The sequence below is a fragment of the Heterocephalus glaber genome, unplaced genomic scaffold (assembly GCF_053883595.1).
Source record: "Heterocephalus glaber isolate CG9 unplaced genomic scaffold, H.glaber_assembly_v1.0 deba00001579, whole genome shotgun sequence".
NCBI classification, from domain to species: Eukaryota; Metazoa; Chordata; class Mammalia; order Rodentia; family Bathyergidae; genus Heterocephalus; species Heterocephalus glaber.
In genome coordinates, this window is record NW_028258360.1 from 8,961,581 (window position 1) to 8,985,814 (window position 24,234).

Genomic DNA, 24,234 nt, shown 5'->3' on the forward strand with positions numbered 1-24,234 from the left:
GGGTTTAGGAACTCAGAATTTTATTCTGGCTCGGATGCTAATTTTCCTGTGACCTCAGCCAAGTCCTATAAATTGTTACTATCTGCAGAGTGAAGATAATGGACGGAGCCTCCCTCCCGAGGGAGGGCTGTGCGGATTAATCAGCAGCTCATTTGAGATTCAAAACGCTGTGAGCCCACAAGGAAGGCGCTGGGCAGAACAAAGGAGGGCCCACGTCATCAGCCAGCTGGGCCCACACCAGAGACGCTCCGGGGTTTATCTGGGCCACAGGGGTGTCTGGCAATTACCCGCCTTAGGGAGCTCGGAGAAGGGACAGATTCGCGAGCTGGGCCGGCACAGGTGCAGTGGAGGGTTCTGGGCTGCAGGGGGCGCCATGGGCACACTCGGAACCGCAGTGGGCCACCTCTGCCTCGCCCTGCTCCTAGGCGTTCCCGTCAGGCAGCTGGGAACACAAAGATTTTGTTTTCCAAGGAAAAATGAAATCAACGACTTACTATGGCTGAAACAAGAAATTATTTTTAAAGAGATACAGGAAGAGAACAAGCTAAGGAGTACACACATGTGCACACACACACATGCACACTTGCACACAAAGATGCAAAGGGTGGCTCAGCTTGGTGAGAAGTGGCCAGGAGAAAACAAATAGTACCTTTCTATTGAAGTGGCTTCAGGGTACACTGTGAGAGTTGCAGGAGGCAGCGAGGGACTCAGAGGAGATGGGGCACTGCTCCCCGGGCTCCCTCTCCTCCCCACGCAGCCCAGGTGCCAGCAGCACAGGTGGCTGAGAGGCAGGAAACACAGGCACTCACAGGCCGACGGCTGCGGGAGACTGCGCTGCATGCAGCCCCTTGTTCCCTCCCTGAAAGCTGCGAATCTCCACAGCCAGGAGAATCCCCAGAATAGAAGGCTGCTCGTGGGGCTCAGCGTGGCCTGCCCCGAAATGCAGGCCCCGGCATTTCGGGGAGTGGCAGGAGCAGGAAGGGCTCCCTGAGCGTCCCCAGCACTCTCCTTGTCCAGCCCACCCCACCGGAGGTCCAGGCGTCCCCAGGGCTGCGTCTCCCAAGCACACAGAGTGCCTGCCCTTCCATCTGCATCGCTGAGGGTCCCCGTGTCATGGATTCTTTACAGTAAATAAATCATGCGCTTTTCTGTTGTTCATCCACCTTTTCTGGTCAGTCCCTCTTCTTCCTGTCCCTTGCCCGACTGTACAAGGGGCTTTTGACTTCTGCACCCCTCCCGGAACTCCCTGGGCCTGGGGTTCTTGGCCTTTATATTTCTGACCACTGGGCTTGGCCCTCCATGACTTTCTTTTCCTACCCCATCATTACTTGCAGTTATGTCATTCACACAGAGACCATTAATTATTCCCCTCTCTCGCTGGGGACAGAGGAGGGCCATGGTGCTCAGTAGTGATCTGAGGGGGAGGGTCATTATTGCCCCATTGACAGGTGAGGAAACTGAGTCACAGGAGGCTGAGACAGTCCCTCACACTGGTAGAATGTGGAAGAGCCAGGTTCCACTGCAGAGAGGCAGGACCAGGGAGGCACCTGCTGGTCACTGAAGAGGGATGGCCCTGCCCCAAGACCACCCCCTTGATATATGGCCTCCAGAAAGCCGGGAGCCAGCTGGAGACTTGGGGTGACATCAGGGCCCTGCTCCTAATGTCACCGGCAGGCCCCAAACACAGCGCACTCCAGAGACAGAAACTCTCTGTCATAACCACTGTCCACTCTGCTGCCCGGAGAGGGTGGACAGGGAAGAGCCCCACTGATAGGTCTGGGACCGCGGCCTGACCTGATTATCCATGTCTGCAAGGCAAGGCTGCAGGCTCTGCTCCCCTTGAGTTGCCCACTCATTCCTCATGTCCTAGGGGTCCCACCGGAGGAGAGTGGTGACCGGAAGTGGTGGGTCTACGGCCTAACACACCGTGGGTGCTCTGGGTCCAGGGAGACCCTGGCTTTCCTGGGAGGGGGAGAAGCCGTGGCCCAGCAGGCCAAGGACCAGAGACATTCAGGAGCAAGAGGCTGAGCTGGAGCAGAGAAGGATGTCACCCACCCAAGGACAGCACGTCCACAGTCACAAAGGGCCGCCCTGCAGTGTAAGGGCCACACGCTGTGCAGCACATGGACGTTTCTTCCTATCTGACATCCACCTAAGCGGCCTCGAGTTTCTGCATTTGCTAACTTCCTACTCAGGATGAGTGTCCACCTCGAGTCTGTAAAGGGAAAAGCAAGAAATGGCAACTCCTCAGGTGGTCAGGGCTGTCTAGAGAACCAGAAGGGTACCAGTAGGTGGGAGACAGAGAGACAGAGCCAGAGCCTGAGGGGCTGGAGGGATTCACTCGGAGGACCAGGCTCTGGCACCGGCACCTGTGGAGAAGGCAGGTCTGAGACCCAGAGGGCTGGGAGGGGAGCCCTTCCCTGAGGGCAGTCGGGCTGCCTAGGGCAGCTCCCACTGGCAGCCCCAGGCTGAGCTGCTGCACTCACAGGGAACAGCCTGGTCAGGGAGCCCCGGGCTGCACCTGAGGTCAGGAGTCCCAAGGCATCTGCCTCATTCCGGAGGGGCAGAGGACAGAGACGGACACAGAGGACAGCAGACAGAGACGGCAGCAATCCAAGAGGGCTCTGGACCGAGGCACCACCCGGAGGGCTCTGCCTGTCCCTGTTCCTCCTCTGGCTGGGCGGATGGAGACACTTCCCCTCGCTCTCTCTTCCCTCCCTCTGACTGACCGACCTCACGTGGCAGCAGGTGGTGCTGGCCTTGTCGGTGTCTTTGGCCCCTTCTCCCCTCAGCTCAGCCCGGAGGCGACACACAGAGAGGACCGGGCACCACTGTGGTGGCTGAGCTGCCTGGGAAGTCCTCCCCCAGCTCCCAGGAGCCAGGTCTTGCTCTTCCTGCCATAAACAGCTGCATGGCCCCCCAGCCAGGGCTCAATTTAGCAGAACACCTGCCAGTGGCCTCCCGGCCCAAGAGCCCCTAAGGGCAACCAGGCTAGGTTCTGTTAGGAGGAAAGCAGTCTGACTACATGGGGGACCTCCCTGCATGGGATGGTGGCTGCACCCTCGGCAGCAGGCAGCCTTTCTGGGACCTCCTGTTCACTGCACAGCCTGGCACGGTTTGCCAGAAATCTGCCAGGTGTAAAACCAGCAGACTCTGGAAAGCAGAGCACAGGGCCAATCTTCCTCCACAGACCCTGTCCTAGTTCCAAGAATAACCAGCTTATCCTGGTACTAACGTGTTCTCTCGCTGTGCCGTGCATGAGGGAAAATGGACCATTGAGTGCTCATCACTCCTGTTCATTCCTTTCCAGTCCCCATCCTGTCTACAGAAATCCTTTCTCTGTCTTCTCCTCCTTCCAAGGAAGAAGGTTCCCTATGGTACACCTGGAGCAACTCCCATCTAAAAGCCCCTCTTTTCAATCAAGATTGATTTATATATAAAAAATCACAAAATTCAAAATAAACTTTAAAATATTTTAGTGGCACTTAAAAAATAGAAAATGTAAAAAAATTCACCTTCGACCTCTGATTTTACCCTTTAAAAAAAAGCAGTGTTTCATGTGGATGTTTCCAGATGAGCTTTTCAGGGCTTTCGTCAGCAAAACACATGAGCTGAATAGCAGCTACGGAGTGAGAATTGGCTTGGGGTGAGAGGGGCAATGTCAGGCACAGCAGGGCCACAGCCCACCTGTCCCATGTGTGTACCAGGCATCTCCCTGCCACCCCGGCAGGCCCGTCTTCTGGAGCTTTTCCATCCTAACAGAGCTCAGCAGTGTCTCATGATGAAGGGAGAGGACGCAGGAGAGAAGAAAACTGCCCACAGGAGAGGACACTATGTTCGCTGAGACCCAGCACCGTTTGGCTCTGAGATGACGCGGATGCCAGTTGCTGACGGGCATCACCAGGGTCACGTGGGATTCACATCCGGGCACGTCATGAAGGAGCATTCACGGAAACTCAGATGAGCACCTCATGGTGGGTAAATGCTGGAGAGGTTAGCGTGCCCACTCTGTGATGAAGGGGAGAGAGCCATCGTGCCCTGCAGCCAGTCACCAAGACAGGGGTCATGTCTGGCACAACTCGAGGCACAGCAGTCAACAACTTCTTACCAAGACACTCTGTGGGGCGCTTCCCCATACATGTGGAAGGAGTGATTGATTCCTAGTAGACATTTTATATGGTTTGTAAAAACCTATTCTGGATTGGTTTCTGAATCTGGGCAGTTTCTGACTCGCAGAGAAAAACATCCAAACAGAAAGAAGAGCCTTGTAGGTGTGTGTAACCTGATTTTAGCATCACACTCTGTTTACGTGCCTGTATCAAAACGTTATCTATACTAACAGATCCGCTAACGTATACAGCTTTATGTTTTTATGTACTGGTCAAAAATAAATTTAATTTTTAAAAAGGAAAGCCTTGCAGGATCTAACATGCAGCATTTTTTTTCTCAGATTCTGCCTGGTTTTGCCTTATGCTCCTGACAGACTACACAGAGTACCTGGGGCCAATTGACACAGAGAAAAATGCTTCTGTCCCCAAATCTGTGACAGCGGAAAGAGTCCTAACTACATCCTACCCTACGGAGACCCCACCCTGGCCCGGAAGCTGGGTCCTCAGAAAACCAGACTGCCTCTCCCAACTCTGCCTCTCCTGCTCATTCGGCTGTTTGTTTGTTTTTGTCAGAAAGACAGACTTGTTCTTTGGCCCAGAGTTTTCCAACATCTGCACAGAATAGCAAGCACTGGAGGGTCAGATGGAAAGAAAACTTCCCTCGCAGCGGGCACAGGAAGATAGTCATGTTTCTGTTTGAAGCCAGAGAGCGAGGGAAGTGCCAGCTCCCTGACATCAATGGGCCATTGTGGTGGGCAGAAGAGGAGCCCGGAGACTGTGACAAGGAAAGAGGCAGGCAGAGACTGCGCGGCCGTCCTGTGGGCACCCACACCCGTGTGTGGACAGCCTCGGGGTGCGCTGCAGAGCCTCCCTCACCTGAGGAGCGGCCCCTACAAAACAGTGTCTGGCCTCCTCCCAGGGCTGCCGAGAGGGAGCCAGGCAGCGAGGACAAAACAGGCTCCGCGCGTTTCCCATTCTGATTCCCCACCACCCGGCCCCGCCCATTGCTGGCTGCTGGCTGGGCAACCACCTTGTGTGCCATCTGCACCTTGGATCGGGCGTGTTCTTTGTGCTCCTTGGATTAGCAATAGATTCAGATCGATATTACAGTGAAAGAGATGCCAGTGCAGAGATGCTCATAATAAGCACTTCAAAGAAATTGGTTTTATGGAAAGTACATTTTCAAGTCCATCCTGAGAGCTAATTAGCTTTGTCGCCAGATCTTCTAGGTGCCAGACAGGACCAGGACTGGGGCGGGGCCCGTCGAGTACTCGCAGGTGGCTGTGCTGTCCCAAGGGGGGGGGCTGGGCAGAGCAAGTGGGGACATTTGGGCAGCTGGCTTCAGGGCCTAGGAAGGAGTCTGCCCTGCCCGGCTGCTGTGATGAGCTGGTACCGATGCAGGTCGGGGCTGACAGGAGCAGCACCCTGGGGACCCACGCGCATAGGAAAAGGACTTGGAAGAAGGGCGGGCACCCAGGTGAGAGCCCCCGCTGAGCATGGTCAGAGGCCCCGGGCCTCCCCTCTGTCTTGAAGACACAGCAAGGTGCAAACAGCATGGCTTCCAACCCAGCTTTGCCTCCCTCCATGGGTGACATCAGCAGACCACTGGGTCCTTCTCTGTTTACTCGCCTGTACAGTGGGAGCCAATAACTTTGAGAATAATCAGGATGATTAAATTGAAGCAAATTTCGGCATTATTTTGTGAAGCACAAGTCACTTGGTGAATATGCCACCATGGTCATCAGAACTGGTGCTTAGGACCAGTCTCGGGCCGAGGCTGTTGCTAAGCATTTTAGTGGAACTCAAAGCTCATAATAACTCCGAGTTCTGTAAGAGTCTGAGTAGCACAGTTTTCAGGCCTGAAAACTCACAGACCAGTGTTCAGGACAAAATGCTCAGGGCAAATAAGGTGAGGATTGTATTCAAGGGATTGAAATAGGGAGAATTTATCAGGGAACTTTTTTTCTTTTAAAAAATGGATCACAGTAGAAGATACATTGCCATTCATCCCCTTGAAAAATATCTCCTCGCTCTTCAAACCCACCCAGCCCATCCTTCTTGGGCTCTCTCTTGCTCTATTTGTTCTTCATTAGCCTATGCTTGGGGTCCAGAGACGCAGATCTCATGGGGTCTGCAGGAGGGTGGGGCCCCGCTGAGTCACGGAGGAAAGGTGTGGGCTGAGCAAGGGACACAGGAGCTGAGCCAAGTCCTGACCCACACCTGTCTTCTGGGAGCTCAGGGCTGAGGTAAAATTCAACGTTTCCATGGGTTTCAGAATTTGCCGAGATCCTGCAGTTAGTCCTAGCTGTGCCAGGAGTCACAGTAGCAGACATACAGTGTCCCAGGTGGTCACCCAGAGCACGAGGGGACATTTACTGACGGTTTACTCAGCTGCAGTCTTAGATGTGCTTCTCCTCGCTGGGGCTCAGTAGCTGACACCAGCACTGTGGCTCGCAGCCTGTAGAGGCTGCAGCCCTTGATTGGGTGGCCTCAGGCAGGGCAGCATGGTGCAAAGGCCAGGGTGGAAGAGAAGCCTGAGGGAGAAGAATCCTTCCAGGCAATGCCCCTTCCCACCAGGCCCTGCCTCCTAGCAACAAGTCAGCTTCCTAGCAACAAGTCAGTTCTGAGCCCAGTGATCCAGTCTCCCTCTCGAAGGGAACATCGAGATCTAAACCATAACACCCTCGCACACCAAAATCTTTCCAGGCATTAGAAGTACGACAGTGCCGGGAAACCTAGGGGCTGTTTCTGTTTTACAGGCCCTCGTGCCAGTTTTCAGAGAGATCAAATAGCATAGCAGGTAAAACTGACACTGGAAGCATCAGCCTGGACCCGGAACTCTGACTTGGCTGGATGTCCACAAGCAGGTTACAGCAGGATCCCATGACATATCGAATATCAAACACCTCCTCTGGTCATGGCAGTAAGAGTCACTTTTGGTTATTGTCATTTATTTTTCTATTTTCTTTCAAACCTACTCCATAGGAGCATCACCTAACATTCCTGAGTCTTCCAAGATCACTGGTGAGAGTTTAAACCTTAGATACTGGTGAATTCTAATATTAAGATGATGGTGACATTAACACAGGAAAAGAGATGTCAAAATGATGGTAACTGTCAACAAAGAAAATCTTTGCTTTGACACACTGATGTTCTGCGTATCATCGCAGAGTTCACATCGGGGTCCCAGCTCCCAGGTTGGGAAAAAAGAACACCACTGAGACTGCTCCCTCATTGCTGTAGCCTCCCCATCACGCATCAGTTATCTGGGTTCAGTCCTTCTAACACTCCTCAGCCCCCGTGTTCAGCTGCAGGTAAATGGCAAGCTCTGTCCAGCCACATCGCTTCTGCTGCACAGTATTCAGGACGTTACAGGGGTTTTTCAACATTTAGTGTAGAGCAGGCTTTGCTTTAGGCAATTCTGCCCAATATAGGGTTTCAGTCAGGCTGGGCCAAGCTGTGTTGATCCCCGGGTCAGGCCCGCAGTGAATCTATTGGGACAAAACTTCCTCATGAGCAGAGAAACATCTGCAGCAGTGACTTGAAGGGAAGGCGAGACCACCCTGGCCGGAGTCAACCTCGCCTGGAGAAATGAGCTTACCAAGGAAAGAATGTGTCTTTTAAAAATTCAGAGAGAGCAGGAATAGGCAGAGACCAGTGGCCCCATGCGGGGAGGACATGGGCTCCATACATGTGATGGTGATGCCCGTCCATATCCAAGGACATCCAGGGGACTTTGCTTCCTAATTTCCTGTCCAACTTCCTCAAGTACACAGCGCAAGGTGAGAGTGTGGTCATTTGTGTAACCGTCGGCCACCCAGGTCATGACCCATGTCCCTACCTACATTTCCCTCTAAGTATCCCTGCAGACCACTGAGAACTTAGCAACTAGTATGGAGCAAATTACTTCAGATAGCTTAGTTCTAGAGTTTTCTCCTTGACAGCTACTGTTGCTTTATCTACACTTTAGATGAAGATTCTACAGTTCTATGCCATTTTTGAAAACAATTTGCTTTGAACAAATTCTTCCATAATTTAACTTTGTCTCTCAAAGAAACAAGGACATATTTAACTCCTGTTTCACGGCAATGCATCTTGCATCAGTTCATAAAATTCCGTAATGACAGCAAAAGCAGGAATGATGGGAAAAGGTGTGGCCAGAGACACTGCTTCCTGTCTGCATCCAGATCAACAGGCAGGAGCAGAAGTGCTTGCATTTGTCCTATAGAGGGACAAGAGTGCTGAGGCTTAGTCCGTGGCGTCAGCGTTCCTCTCTGTCCTTTCCGCGGGTCAGAAGCGAGGCCCTGTCCAGTCTGGGCTGTATGTGTTTATTTTACTGCTCATATCAGTACTGCTGTCCAGGAAGTGAATCGCCATTAATGAAGCCACTTCCCCCCCTGCTGGCGTGCTGACATCTGTCAGTCGTGACAGCATGGCTTTACACAGGCTGGCCACTTGTCAATTCCCAGGGAACGGGAGCAAGCGCACTTCCTTCAGAGGCATTTTGATGCTCAGCTTGGCAGCCTGAGCCACCCCGGGGCCTTTGCTGGCATTTCTATCATGGGCCTGATCTGTCCGTTCTGAGGACAGCAAGATTGGCAAATGGAGCTTCCCCTCCTTGCCGAGGGAGCTTCCCACTTGCTCTCCCCACGAAGATCCTTGTTGGTGATGACATCATTAATTCACTGCCCCAGACCCTTCTCTTTGTAACCTAGAAAAGAGCCAGGGAAGTGAAACTGCCCTCAGACACCCAAAGACAAGGTCACAGCCGATGAGCTCTGGGCCGGGTGCAGCAGCGTATGAGGTGTGATCAAAAACTAGTCGATGCTTAATTTCCTAAAAAAATTTGTTTTGTTTTGAGACAGCATCTCTTTCTCTAGTTCAGGCTGGCCTGGAATTCACAGTGATCCTCCTGCCTCAGCCCCCCAAGTGCTGGGATTACAGGTGTGTGCACCACCATGCCTGACTAAATTTTCTAAAAATTAATTAAATTTAAAAATGTATTGTCATCCATCCCTTCTATAATCCTCCCCCTCACTTTGAGCACACTCATCCCATCATCCTTGCCACTTCCTGCAGCCGCTCTGGAGTCCTCTTTCCTGAGGGTCTTTATTTTCGCTGCCCTGGCTGCCTCCATGTCCCAAATTGATTGAAAACATCTGCCTTTCATGATCATTTTGACTTTAGGAAAAGCCAGAAATCACACGGTGCCAGATTGGGTGACTAAAGTGGATGAGACACAGCATTGTATTTTTATGAGCCCCCTTTCCTTTGGATGGCGCTTGGCAGCAGCATTCACTGTATTTTTGATCACACTCAGGAAAGAGGACTCCAGAGCTGCTGCAAAAATGGCAAGAACTGTGGGATGAGTGTGCTTGAGGTGAGGAAGGGATTTTGAAGGGGATTCATGGCAGTGTGTCTTTCACCGTGATATATTTTAAAAATTTAAATATTCATATTTTCAATCACCCTTGTAGATCTCATTAATTTATGGTCACCCCCAACAAAGTGAGTAAAATAACAAAAGGAAAAATTAAAGATGAAATGCCTTAGCTTCTCAACATGGAATGGTGCTCACAGCAGTTCCCCGGTGCGTTCTGGGGTGGTTTTTCTGTTTTGTTTCCCATTTTCCATTTAGAATTAAACTTATCCCTGGATGCTTTCTGTCTTGATCTGCTCTTCTCCCTGGCAAACTGCATCCTAATTACTAAGTGTGGAACGCCGAGAGGTGGAGCAAGAGGAAATGTCACTGCTTCGTCAGGAACCCAAATCAAAGGTCACATGAAACACAACTGTCTGATTAGTGGATGAGACTTTTCCGCCTGGCCTCTGGGGTGTTCATCACTAGTGGCATCACAAGGGAATTGTGCTGGGGAATCAAAGACCCTATTGCCATGATCTAAATAAGAGGAAATAATACAAAATGCAGACATTCTGATGTGGAAATGAGCAGAACATCAGGCCACCACTGCCATCCAGGGTCACTGGGCAGATGTGCATGGGCCAACCAACATACAATTGGCTCTTGTTAAATATGCAGGGAGGTCATCACTTGTCCACAGTCATCAGGGGTCAGAGAGGACAGGCTGAGGGTCCATTCCACCCAGGAGAGTGTTTGCAAATCAGCCCTAGATGCAGGGCCGCCATCCATCTTCCTTCAACCTGTGTCTGTGGCTGCTTCCGAGCAACAACACCAGAGAGGACCAGGTGCCCCAGGAAGCCGCCAACCTGGCCTTTTTCAGAGAAATATTGCCAGCCCCGCTCTAGACAGACTTAAACCCCACATGCCTTGGAAGAGTGGAGTGTGGAGCCTGCTGGAGAAGAACACATAGCTGCGTCAGGGTTAGGACCTGATCCGTTTGCCCACCCTTGGGACACCCGGAGAGTGCCCAGTGTCCATTTATCAATGACCAACTAATCTAAATGAGAGAAAGCCTGGTTTATTTCATTATTTCAGGATCAACGCATCCAATGGATAATTTAATACCAGGTCAGGTTGTTGTGCTAGAGTCAGTGAGGCTGAACATTGAACCTCAGGATGTGACGTCGCTGGGCAGGGCCATGTGAAGCTGAGGAGTCTGAACTTCACAGACGAGGGCCCAGGGCAGAATTTCTGTGTTTCACGTCTGTTTCAGGGAGACAGCTTTAGCAATATTTGGATGATGAGTTTGCTTTGATAACCCTGATTTTACAGAAGACAAATAGCCTATCTTTAAAAAGTCAGTGACCAACTAATTTAAACCTTAAGAGTGTCAGTAGAACACCCACTAGTCCCGTGAGGCTGCTTCACTCAAATGCAACAAAACTAAATTGTAAAATCAGTCACAGTAGCCCCAGCTCTGGTGTTCCATGACCCCCTGGATCGCGGCTACCGTGCTGGACAGCCACGGGCATAGGTGTTTGCCTTATCACAGACAGCCCAGTGGACAGTGCCTGTTACACTTTGAAAAGCATAATTCAATGTTTTTCAAACAAATGACAGTCTAGAATTGCGGCAGATCAAAGAGTCTTTTACTCGGTGGTTCTACAAACTTGATTATTCTTTGGTAGAAAATGAGGGAGGGTTAGGGTTAGAGAAGAATGGAAATTCCACTTCTCTTGGGACCTGTTGATTTGGGGCCAGACTCTACAGCACAGAACAGCCTCGAGGGGTGTGGCCACTCAGGGATTTGCCCTGCTGTGACCAGCTGCTATACCTGTGGCCGCCTGCTACACATGCTATGTCTCGTGACACTGCAGTGGTACAGCTCTGGTACTGCCGGGAGCTCCACATCCTCTGGGACAGTGAGTGTCCACTGCAGCAGGCTGGGGTCCAGCCTCAGTGGACACTTCCACCTAGCTGTGTGCGAACTCTCATGGGAGTCACCCCCACTGATCCATTTATGTCCCCAGGAGGAGAGGGGTGCTCTTAGAGGTTCTAGCCCTGCAGCCACGCACAGCCAGCCAGTAACCTCAGATGCCAGCAGCTGCCAGTGACAAGGACAGTCCGAAAGGGAAGGACTTGGAACATGCTCCCTGGGTGACAGTGAGTTCTCAGAAACTTGGAAACATTGACCGGAAATGTTTTGAGTGAGCTAATATTTATCAAATGAGGGGGATTATGGTGCATACCACAAAACTTTTATGTAAAACAATATACACTATCCTTTTATAATCATAGCCTGGGGTAATCTGACCTGTATGAATGACCTTGTCTCATAATGAAAAAGCCAGTCTCCTTGGAGGCCTTTTTGCATTATTGAAATTAATAATTCATACTTTTCCTTTGGAATCAAGTTGTCCACTTGGAATGGAGGCCTCCCGACAGAGAAGTCTAAAGGTCTCGGCAGTCATTAGCATGTTTCTCTCTCCCTCTTCCCCCCTCCCCAATTTCTTCAATCAGGAAATCAGACTTGGTTATTTCACATGGTTTGTCACCATTTCTCTGACAAATGATGCTGTTTAAAGAGTTCTATTTGGTGAGACTTTCTGTGCAAATCCCAGGGCTTCAGTCTAGAGCGGATGACACTCATGTCCTTAGCATGGAGAATGCACACTGGACAGGGTTTAGCTTGTTTCCAAAAGATGCTGGGATGGGTCAGCAGGGGTGGTGAGTGGCTGTCGGGAAGGATAGGTGTACCTGGGGTGTCTGTGCGCAGGGAGAGGGTGGCTTTTGGGGTGAGCAGGGTACCCCGACCTGTCTGCATTACTGGCAAAGCCCTAACTAGAACCATGGGGGACTGAATAAAGCAGCAAATTGGAAAAGAAGGGAGTTCCAGTTGTGTCTGAAGCTGAGCTGAGAGAGAAGTGATCCTGAGGGAGGCTGTCGGGCCCCTGTACCATGTTTCTGCAGTTTCACTTGGGAAGATTGTGCAAGGGCACCACACATAACCTCCCTGGGAACTGTGCTGGCCCAACAGAGCCCCGCAGAACCTGGGCTCTCTTCTACCCTGGTCATCCACACAGTGACCCTCCTTCTCTTCATTTCTATGCATTTTTCAGCTGACATAAAAGCTAGATCACAGTTCTATGTGAAAAGGAGTGGTATAATATAAATGTTTTTATAATAAAGCTTTAAGAACATTTTAAATATATCTTTCCTGTTAGGTTTGGTTAGGTAGGGAAAATTACTGTCCTTAGCATCTTAATTAAAATACATTATAATGTTAGGAAAACAAACAGAAAATCATTTGACATATTTATGTGACAATTACATTAAAAAAGATTATTCCCTATTAGTCTTCCTGATTGTACAAAGCCATCTGTGCTTGTAAAAATACTAATAAACAAGGAATACCAATATGCCATATGTACTTTGTTGTTTAATAGTAATTAAGCAATAATCCTGAAGCAGTCACTTGTTCACTCTGATAATTACTTTAAAGGTAATTACTTCATACTAAATGATAATCAATTATTTATAATATTAACCCTAGCTTTCTTAATTTTATTTTAACTATAAAGATTGCTGGTGGCCACAGTCTGTCTCTGCAGCTCTGGGGGAAACCAGTAATTCTGTTGCATTAATAAGAAATTCTCAAAAACAAGTAACAAGTTTTCCACAAATCAGAATTCTTCTTGTGGTCTCCTAGATTTTGAAACATGTGTTTATAGTGTTTTCAAGAATGTTACTGCTATAAATATCTCATCTACCTTATTATCCAAAATAAATGGTTTTAATAAAACTCCTGGCAAAATGTAAAATGTACAGTGATCAGTAATACAAAGCACAACATAAATGTGAAATAATACAATGTTATGACCCAGGTAAGACTATGTTATTACCAAACAATGTTTGATCTGGGGGAGAGGGTAGAAGACCCTGAGATTTACTGCTTATCACAGATAGACACTTTCCAAATCGGTCAACACTGATTTTAGCTTTAGATCTGTTACCACCATATTTCAAGGAATAATGCATACTGTGAGCGTGATATGAAAGGCAACTCAACTCATGCAACATATTTAAGCAGTAAAACAATACAGAAAATTCATGGTGTATAGTCAGCATTTAGCTTTACTTCTATTATGGCCCAAAAACCCAATGCATTAGACGAAAGCCATTCTTTCTGAATTCGCATTCAAAGAATCAAGCTCTTATTTTAGTCTCTTTCTTCATGGAAACACCCTCACATCTCAACACCCAGAAGTTAAAGGAGGAGAGGTTTATTTCGGCTGACAGTCTGTAGCGGTTTCAGGCCCTGGTGGGCGGGTCCAAGGCAGAGGGGCCTGGCGGAGCAGAGCTGCTCAGGGCATGGAAGACAGGAAGCAGGAGAAGGGAGGAGTTGGAGGGGGAGGAACCTTCCAGGCCACGCCCACAACCCCCTCTTCCCGCCAGGCCCCGCCTCCTGACAGCAGTCAGCTGTGAGCCCCACAAAGCACTCACCTTCCGAAAGCCCCGCCAGTGAGTGCAGGAGTTCAGTCTCTCTCAACCAGAGGCAATTGTGTCCCTGGGGGACATCTGGCCAGGTCTAGAGTGTGGCTGTCACCAGCGAGGTGGGGTGCTCTTGGCATCTAGTGGGGGAGCCCAGGGTGGGCCCAGCCCAGAGGGTTGTCTGGCCCTGGTGTCAGCCGGGAGGAGGCTGCGAAGCTCTGGTCTCAGGACGTGCTGTGCAGTGAAGCGCTCACGGAGGAGTGAGAGAGCTGCGATGTGGGCCCTTCCGAAGCAGGATGGGAAGATCCGGCCATCAGAGCTTTGCTTCTCATTCTCCACCTGCGGAAAGAGGAAGTGCCTCGGGGAAAAGTCTTCTCCCCCTGAGGTGTGGAACTAAGCTGCAAAAAGCTGAAAACTCAAAACTGAAAATAAAAAGAAGTCTACCGATGTAGCTGATGCAAAGGCCCCGGGTTCAATCAATCCTCAGTCCTGGAAAAGCAAAGAAGGGTGGCTGCAGGAGAGAGGAGTGAGCCGAGGGCAGGGGCTTCAGGGGAGAACAGAAGAGGAGACAGGAGAGAGGAGGGCAGAAAGCCTTGCTCTCCAGGAGGGAGAGAGCCGGTGCGCAGAGCACTGGGCCACCGGAGCGGAGCCGGCGGAGGAAGCCCGGTCCAGGGGCTGAGGGCAGTCACAGCACGGTCCTGGCGGGAGACTGAGGCGTGCGGAGGCGTCTCTGCCCCTCCTAGGTCGCGTCCCGCCTCCCTCTGACCGGGGAGCGCCTGGAAAGGGCCCAGCACGTCCCAGCACTCGCCTCTCCGCGCTGGTCCTGGCCTTGTCCTGGCCTCGCGCCTCTCCGGGCTGCCCCACCTCTGCCTGGATGCTGCGGGCCATCCGCTCCGCAGGCCGCGTGCTCGGGAGGAAGGTGCTGGAAGCTCTGGTGCAGGCAGCAGCTGGGGGGAGGCTGTCATCCGGCCCCAGGCCGCTCCTGCCTGCTCCCCAGGCTGAGGCCGCCCCCTCGGATGCTCACAGAGACGGTTCTGTCCATGTGGGCGGCATTCGGGCCACCACTCGCTCCAGGATGCCGGCAGATCCCAGCAGGAGCGGGCTGTGGGGCAGGCTCCGGGTTCGCTGGGAGGCAGCATCAGGTCCACATCGTAGTCACTGGCCTCATCCCTGAGACGCAATTCACACCTCCCTCTGGTCAGCTGGCTGCAAAGAAGAAACAGCAGGCAGAGGGCCTGGCGGAGGAGACTGCTCAGCGCACCGCGCACAGGAAACTGAGCTCGAGGGAGGAGCGGGGAGGGAGAGGACCCTTCAGGCCCAGCCTGGAGAGGGCCTCTTCCCCGCCCCCACTTCGCCCACAGGCCCCGCCCCTCCCACAGGCCCCGCCCCTCCCACAGGCCCCGCCTCCTCTCACCAGGACCCGCCTCCCACCAGCAGTCAGCTCAGACCCCACGGTCCAGTCACCTTCCTGCCCATGAGCGCACGCCGCTTTTCAGCCATCCTGATATAAACCATCACCTCTTCTGCAATGCAGAACAGAAACTTGAAAGTCTAGACACAGATCAGTTTCTCCAGCTCCGGATGCAGGGCACGAGCAACTCCCTTCACCCACAGAGGAGTCGGAGTGCATGGATTCCATCCTGCGGGGGCCACAGGGACCTGGGCAGAAGGCAGAACGGGAGGAAATTGCACCAGGAGGGCATGGCCAGGGCTTATCCAAAACAAGGAGCCACGCCCTGGCTGCCACAGAATCACCCTGAAAACCCCAACAGGTGGGTCCCAGGCTGCCCACCAAACCCTGCGATTTGATGATTTCAGACATAGGTGATTCCTAAGCTGCTCAGGGGTCTGTCTGAGGATCAGTAAAGACATGGTGTGGAGTGTGTGTGTGTGTGTGTGTGTGTGTGTTTGTGTGCGTCCGCAATGAAGCATGCTGCATGGCAGGGTTTCCTGTATTATTCTCTATTGCATTTTGTGCACAAATAATTTTGACAAATGCACACATACACGTGCACGTGCACACCCCACATGAAGGTTTTTGAAACTTCACTTCAGTCTCTCCCTCCTTTAAATAGGGCTGTTCTCTTACTCAACACTCTTTAAGTCCCTCTTCTCATAATTCTGTCACATTTATAGTCAGTTGAGAGCTTGAGCCCTACTAATTTGATTACTCTCTAATTCCTTCTCGCCCACCAAACTCCCCAGGGCTGTGAGTTGTTCTGGAAAATTCTGTTTTTCCTGTAGCTGCCACGGCTGGGACTTCATTCTGGGGTCAGCAGGAAGGCTGGAAGCATGTAGACCGGAGAAGATCACAGGCATACAGGCACCCCACCCACAAAGTCTGTAATTCTGCAAAGTGTGTTCGAACGAGGCAGCTCGGGGTTTTAGATGAAGAAGGCACTGTATGATTGGCCCTGCTCTCAGTCGCTGACAAGTTAGGAGAAAGTGAGACATCTGCATCGGGTCAGGAAATTGGGCCAGAGCCCCAGGACCGGCCAGCATCAAAGCCGCAGCCACATTTCTTTTGGGGACACTCTGTTAGCAGGGAACTTGTGCTCTTATCTACACCATGCCCTTTGGCAGGAGACAACATTGACATGGCATGGAGTTAGGTGGAGGTTGGGCAAATACTTGATAAAATGATCGATGTAGGTAATCAATACAGTCACCGCCGGATGACCTTCAGAGAAACTTCACTCCTTTCCAGCAGAAAGTGACCAGGACATCATCTGTCCTATTCTGGCGTAATTTGGGAGAGACCTTTGCAGGCATGGCCAGCAACAGTCACAAAGAAGCGGGTCCCCAGACACAGCCCCAGGCACCTGGGCTCGAGGCCACGGAAGAGCTCCCGTGGGTTCCGGGGACAGCAGTTCCCATGTTTCTGGCTCTGTGGAGCGCACGCTCTCCAGAGCTAACATTTATCTCTGCTTTGAACGTGACCCGGCAGGAGCTTGCTGAGGGAAGACAGGAACAGTGCAACTCCGCACAAGGTAAATATTGTGTTAAGATAATTGTTAGCTTCAGCAGAAGCCCAGTGCAGGACGCCGGATGAGTTTCACAGGTCTCCCCACTGCACCCCACAAGCCCATTGCCGAGAAAACAAGTAGGAACGCCACAGACTCAAGGCCGCAGCAAGGCCTGGTAGCATCAGGAGAGAGGGAATTCTTTCACCTGGCACCAAAGACACCTGCAATGCTTTGAGGAATACTGAATTTATCGCCCCAGCCATGAACTAAGGAGCTACCAGGCCTGAGGTTTACAAATGACTTAAATTCCTATGATGGTCACAAACAAGGACATCCGGGGAGAGTGGGACAGCAGGCAGCTGCCACCTCCCCAGGAAGTCTGCCTGATCTCTTCAAAGGAACAGATGGCCCCTCCTGAGACCTTCTATGACCCTGTCACTCTCCTTGTGACCTGAAAGTGTCTGTCAACCCCACCTGCCCTGCACGGTAATAGTGTATTCTCCAGGCCTGGAATAGGCACTCCAAACGACAAGGGAGGCAGCTCTGAAGGGGGCACACAGGACTTTCTAAGTCTGCCTAGAGACTTCCTTTTGAGAATTTCCAAGTATACACACACAAATAAATAAGTAAATGAAATAGGGCCAGGAGCCATATCAGTCAGCACTGGGCTGTGTAACTCAGGACCCCAGAATGGTTGGAAATCTGGAATTGTCATTTGGACGCTTATCTATAAGAGGGAAAGATTTACCCCAATTCTCTACCCAGAGGGTTTTCCAGCTCTCTTTAGACTTGAATATCACCCCTGCTGATTACCCTAACTATTCCAGAAATTGCTATGGAATCCCAGGAAAGGAAGATCCTGAACCGAGGTGGACCATGTGCGTTTCACAAGGGATGAAATCAGCACTGAGAAACACAGGGAAAAACTGTAAACGAAACATCAGTGTATTTGAAGGACATGCATTGTGAAAATAGGCACAATACCAGAAATTGGATGAGGTATGTTTCTGGAAGGAAAGGCAGAGTGCATTTTACAGGACAAGGTGTTTGTCCAGAAGAAAGAGGGGTGTGGCACTGTGGGAGTGTGTAAGGAAGGCTGTTGCCATGGTTACCTGAACACCTGCTGCTATGTCTGCTGATTGTGGCAGTGGTTCCCTTACAGCACTTCCTCCGGGGAAACCGAGTGACTATTGCAGAGGACAGAGTATCTGTCGTTTTCTGAGGTCCTCAGCACAAGTAATTCTGGAATCCCTGGGACATTTTGCCTGCTGTGTTGAGAAGTTCTGTCCAAGAACAAAACCAGAGCCACAAGGACTTGATAACTTCAGTTGTGCTTCTAGATATGGCTATCCCTGAAGGCTTCACAGATGATGATGACGATGATGATTATAGTCTGGTCATGTCACCCAAACCCTAACAAGTGTTGGGGACACTAAGTGTACTGAGATGCCGGCAGGTGACTGGTGTTTCCTGTGAACAGTTAAAGAGCAAAGGTGTCCAAACTGGGAGAGAGTGAAGGGTAGGGAGGCGAATGCTGGCGAGCAGCGGCACGGTGACCCTGTGTGTCAGCCACTCACTTCCCAGAAGTTGATTAAAATAAGAAACGACCTATCTGAAGGGGTCACTGTGTCACCGTTGCCCACAATGCTCCACCAGAGACGCAGGGTGCAGGGGCTGCCTCATGCTCCACCGGGTTCCCCTGGGCTTGGCCTCCCAGTGGGAAAGTCTCGTTCACATCTGTGAAGCCTGATAAGGCTCTCGGGCTCCTGGGAGTCACTCACTCTGCCATGCACCTTGTCGCCGTGGAGCGGCTGAGCTGACGAGGGGCAGTTATGCTGCAGCTTGTGGCTCACAGGACCGCACAGGGCTCCTGCCCCACAGGCTTGGTGCCTTCTGCTCTCTGAGTTGGCCACTCAGGCTTTGCCATGTTTCTCCCCACCAGGAGTTGGTGCAATTGGTTCCCTGGCTCCTTCTCCCTCACTAATTCCCTGCTGAGCAAATGCTACCTTCTCAGCCTTGCAATCCTGGACCTGCTGATGTGTAGGTTTTAGCTCCCGGGAGGAATGCTTTCCCCCAGGGTGCAGCAGGGGTCCCATTAATGGGAAAGTGACACAACCTTGGGGCCACACCAGCTTCTCATGCCAGGGCCCCCACAAGGAGGAGTGGGCTGCTGCTGGGCTGGGGCTCAGCACAGAGTGTGATGGGGCATCCTCTAGTTCCCATGTCAGGACACTTCGGACAGTGAATGAAAAGCTCTCTCCTTCCCCGAGTGTCCTTACTAAGCGTGACCTTAGATGCAGTGGCTGCTGCCGCTGAGCATCATCCAAGGGAAAGGCAGGCTGGGTAAAATCATGACACCGTGGCCTCATCCACCTTGTTCACCGGATCAGGAACTGTGTGACTTCCGGCTCTTCCCAAAGTCAGAACGACCACAGAAGAGAAACAAACGTGCTGAATCCATTCAGGGCATGGAGGCAGCCAGGACAGCGCAAGTAGAGACACTCAGGAAAGAGGGCTCCAGAGCTGCTGCAGGAAGCGAAGTGGCGAGGCCGGCAGGATGAGTGTGTTCTAAGGAAGGGAGAGCGTTCTGAGGGGATTCGTGGCAGTGCATCTTTTACTGTAATCGTTTTCAAAAATCTGAGCGCACCGTATTTGTCATCACACCCCTGAGGTCCCCATATCTGATGTGCGGGTGGTTGTTTGTGGGCAAGCGGAGGAGGGAAGCACTGTGTGGGCTTCTGGAAAGTGGGACAGTGGCCTCCTGAGTCCTGCCCCTGCCCAGCCCTGCTGGGAGCCGGGGGCCCACGCCTGGTCACAGGCACAGTGAGTGTCATAGGGACACAGGTGCCTCTGGGTTCCGGACTGGGTGGAGCCCTCCCCAGCCCACACAGAATCAGCTCCCACCTGCTGGCGCTCGCCAATGGCACAGGACACAGCAGCTGTCCCTCAGCTTCTCCAGAGCCCGCCCTGGTCCATGCGGCCCCCGGGCATCCCCAGCAGGCCAGGTCCCCAGTAAGCTCCCCACTTCCGGGCCAGGCTAGCTTTACCCCTGTTAGTAACTCTTTTGTGTGTGGTACCAGGATTGGACCCAGGGCTTTCACACTGAACTATACCTTCTGCCCTTTTTAAAATCTTCATGGAGAAACAGACTCTTATTATGTCTCTAAGTTGCCCAGGCCGGGCCCAAACTCCCCCCTCTCCCACTCGCACTGCGCCCGCTAGTTAGTAGCTTCCAAGTTCCTAGTTAGTAGCCCATGGAACTCGGGTCCTCACTCCTTTTCTGAAATGTACCTCTCTTTTCTTCCTCTACTCCCACCGTAGGTTTTTCCAGAGTAATTCTTATCCTCCCAGATGATGTTTATTTACTTATTTAGGAAAACAAGAAACAAAATTTACAAGAAAGGTTTATGAAATATTCGAAAGACATTTGAGTAATTTCATTTACCTACGCACACCCGCTTATAATTTTTAAAACACAAACGTAATGTCTAATTGTACTACAACTGAAAATACCACAACAAGAAAAGATTAATGAAGATTGTGATGTTTAATTCTTTATGTCAACCTGGCTGGACCACAGAGCCTAAGTATTTGGTGAAACATTATTCTCATTGTTTCTTTGAAGGTGTTTTTTGGATAAGATTAACATTTAAATTGGTTACGTTAATCAGTTTGTCCTTGCTGTGAAAAACACTGGAGAAAACAACCCGGAGGAGTTAAGATTTCTTTGGGCTCCCGATTAAGCCCATTGTGGGGCAGGAACAGCATTGTGGAAGGGCCTGTCAGAGGAAAGCTGCTCACCTCATGGCGAACAGGAAGTAGAGAGGTCAGGGAGAAAGGGCCCAGGACCAGACACAGTCGCCAAGGGCAGCCTCCATCACCCACTCCCTTCGACCCTACAATTTCCGTCTCCTCCTCATTATGCTACACAATCACAATCTCACCAACGGACTAATCCAGAGCCCTTACAGTCAATCCAACCACCTGGAAACCCCACCTTCAAACACAGAACAAGACTCCGGGAGGACTCTTCAAATCAGAACCATAACACTGAGGAACACTGAGAAAAGTGGATTCACCTCCACGATGGGGTGGGGCTCACCCTATCAGTTGAAGAGTTCAGGTCAAAAGTTTCTCGAGTAGAAAAAATTCTGCCAGCAGCCCACCTTGAATTCCACCCCCAGCTCCTCGGTGGGTCTCTAGCCTGTGGGTCCACCATGAAGATCTTGGATCAGTTCTCCACAACAGTGTGAGCTAATTCCTTCACTCCTCTTGCCCACCTCTCATCTTTCCCTCTAAGTATCCCCCTCTGTGCACCCCTTCCATGTGTCTCTGTTTTTATGTATGCAGTCACATTTGTCTGTCTTTCTGAAGAAGCTTGTCTAACTAGGTGAAGCAAGTGGTGTCTTAGCCTTAAATAAGTTCCGGTCTTCTACTCAGTGTTTTGCTGTGGCTCATTAAATATTATAGCAATCATCTAGACTTAATGTAGATCACCACTAAATTAATGATCATTTCCAGAAAGTAAATCAAATGGCTATTTTACTCTTTTACAAATTCTTGGTGAACAGTAAGAGTTGTGGGTACTCCCTGAGTACCAGGTGAACGCACTCATTAGTAAGTAGGTCTACAAACTCCTTGGCTGTGGGTGGCCCGAACCTGTGTCGTGTTCAGAGAGAAATGTGGTGAATCTGGGAAATAAGAAATCACATGGGTGGTTTAGGGTGCTGTAGAGTCAAGAGGCCGAGAGTCCCTGAGAAGAAACTCTATGTGATGATTCTTCTTTGCCTAGCAGGTGGAGACAAGCCAGCATCCTAGGTATCCTTCAAATTCATCTGTCACTGAGGGAGCTGCTGAGATGAGCAGAGCGGAAAACCCAGATGATAAAGCCAAGCTAGCCACGTGCTGTCCTACCAATGGTGAGTAAAAACACTTAGAAAAGCCAAAACTTTCCTTTCCTGTGTGGTGGAAGCCAGTGCCCCCAAAACAAGCTGGTCCCAGGCCAAAACAAGATGTGTACGATGCACTCCATGCCTACACACCATTGTGTGTCCCAACAGAAGTGCCCAGGGTATGCGATTCAATCAGCACAGGTACGCCAGGAGCGCTTCCACCTTTACTAAAACAGGGAGAAGTGGAGACTGATCTGTTCAATTATGTTCTTGTGTGAGGAGCTATTCACTCAGAACATTCATTCCTAGGGGGTGAAGTTTAACCTGTCAGGGCTGATGAAAGTAACCATACATGTTTAGATTTTTTTAATTACAGTAAGAGAAACATCACCATGAGTCCCCTCAAAATTCTGCCCCTTGCTTTGAGCACTCTCAGCCCATCTTTCTGGCCACTGTCTAAACAGCTTTGGAGTCCTCTCTTCTGACTGTCTTTCAGAGGTGTGATAAAAACTACGACAAACGCTGCTGCCGAGCGCCACCCAACAGAAAGGCAGTGTGTAAAAACACGATGCTGTGTCCTCCTCTACTTTACCCGCCTTAATGCACTGTGCAACTCCTGGATCTTCCCCAAAGTCAAACTGACATGAAAGGGAAACATTTTGAATTGATTCATGACATCAAGGTAGCCACAACAGCGCAACTACAGAAGAGTATTCTGAGGAAGTGTTTTGAGGGGGGAAGGTGGATTTTAGTGTAATAAAATTTTTAAATTTAAACATTCAACAATAAATTGGTCATCCTTCGTATGGGAGGTAAGATGGGGTGTTAGAATTTTCTAAAAGATTTCCATCCCCATCCTCTGTACCTTCCCAACCTCTGACACTACTGCTGGAGACAGTCGCTTGTGCTGTCCAGGGAGTGGCAAGGCCACCATGGGAATTTGTTATCGATTTTTTGCAGCACTGGGGATGGAACCCTGGACCTTATCCATGCTGAGAAGTTGTTATTGTTATTACCTGTTTCATCCCATGGTTACACTGAGATGAGGGGGAAAGGATTCAAATTACATAGAAGGAAAACTGTGACGTGCATAGTCATTCCCTAGTTCACGTGTATGTGTGTGTGCACACGTATGTGTCTAAATTAAGTGTGTATTGCATATTCTGAGAGTAAATGGTGGGGACCTCAGCTCTCTGGACATCTGGACACCATTAACTCTCTGCACTTCAGAGCAAAGGGTATGGGGTGGCCAGAGGCCAATGGGACCCGGGTGACCTCCCAGGTGGGGACTCTGGCCGGCCAGGGGTGGCGGGAAGCCCCCCGGGTGTGTGTCTCTGCATGGACTCAGCAGCCAGGCACGAAGCACACAGCCTTGGGTAGACACGGGGATGGAGACAGCGTGTAGCCGGCAGTTCCCTCTAGCTGTGTCCTGCCTGGCCTGCAGGGGACTGAGTCGTCCTCTTGCATCAGGTATCATAAATTTATTTGTTTGTTTGTTTGTCTGTTTCTTGGTACCAGGGATCAAACTCAGGATCTTGCGCTTTCGAGGCAGGCAGCAGCACCAGAACTAAATCCCCAGATGATTACCGTAAATTTAAATTGTGACTCACTTCAGTGAGAAAAATGGGACTGCTCAGGAGAGAGAGCATCTTTCTCTCTGAAGTACTGAACACCTGTGTCCTCTCTTGGGAGCACACAGATTGGGTTCTCTCCTTAGGACCCCTTCCTTCACTTCCAAAAAGGGTCAGAGCCCAGAAGGGGCTCTCAGCCCGAATCGACCCATGGCCTTTGGTAAAATCCACTCTACCCCGTCTGGTGCTGAGGATACGACTTCTCCTCTCTCCGAGCCCCTGTCCCAGGCTTGTGCTGTGCACATGTTCACTCCATCGGTATCTCTTTCCGCTTTGGAGAAGCTACACCTTGGTGATCAAGTCCTCGGAGACCTACCAAGGTCCACCCCAAGCCGAGGCTCCAGAAGAGCTCCTTCTGTGGCTCTAGTGGACGCACCAGCTGCCAGCTGTGACGGGCTCCTCCACACCTACTTTGCAGGGGGCCAGGTGAAGGGTGCTAGGCTCCCGTCTCCTCTCTGTAGGACCTAGGCTCAACAGGGTAGAGGCCTGACAGGAAGTCGCCAACCCATCAGAGGGGTGCAGTTGCCATTCACCCCCGTGGGATTTCCCCCAGTCTGAAAGTGTTGTCTCCTGTGATTGTCTCCAAGGAAATGAAATAGCCAGGTCCCTGCAGATTGGACTTGAATCAGGAGTGTGTCAGGGTAATTACACTTCAGCCAGGCCACTCGTCTTGCCTCAGTGGGGTGCAGTTGTGGGGACCATCGCTTCCATCTGGGGACAGCCTGAAAGTGCCGTTACTGATACCTGAACTGAACGACACAGAGGGCTTTGTGGAAAATAATA

At 50.9% G+C, this 24,234-nt stretch overlaps 1 long non-coding RNA gene across 1 annotated transcript; it reads left to right on the forward strand.

Annotated features, from left to right (window-relative positions):
• Positions 1-15,399: 15,399 nt before the first annotated feature.
• Positions 15,400-23,316, forward strand: LOC101719660 (uncharacterized). Its single transcript, XR_001184336.2, has 3 exons — positions 15,400-15,734; positions 21,724-21,847; positions 22,317-23,316. It is a non-coding gene; the product is annotated as an uncharacterized LOC101719660 (long non-coding RNA).
• The last annotated feature ends 918 nt before the right edge of the window (positions 23,317-24,234 follow it).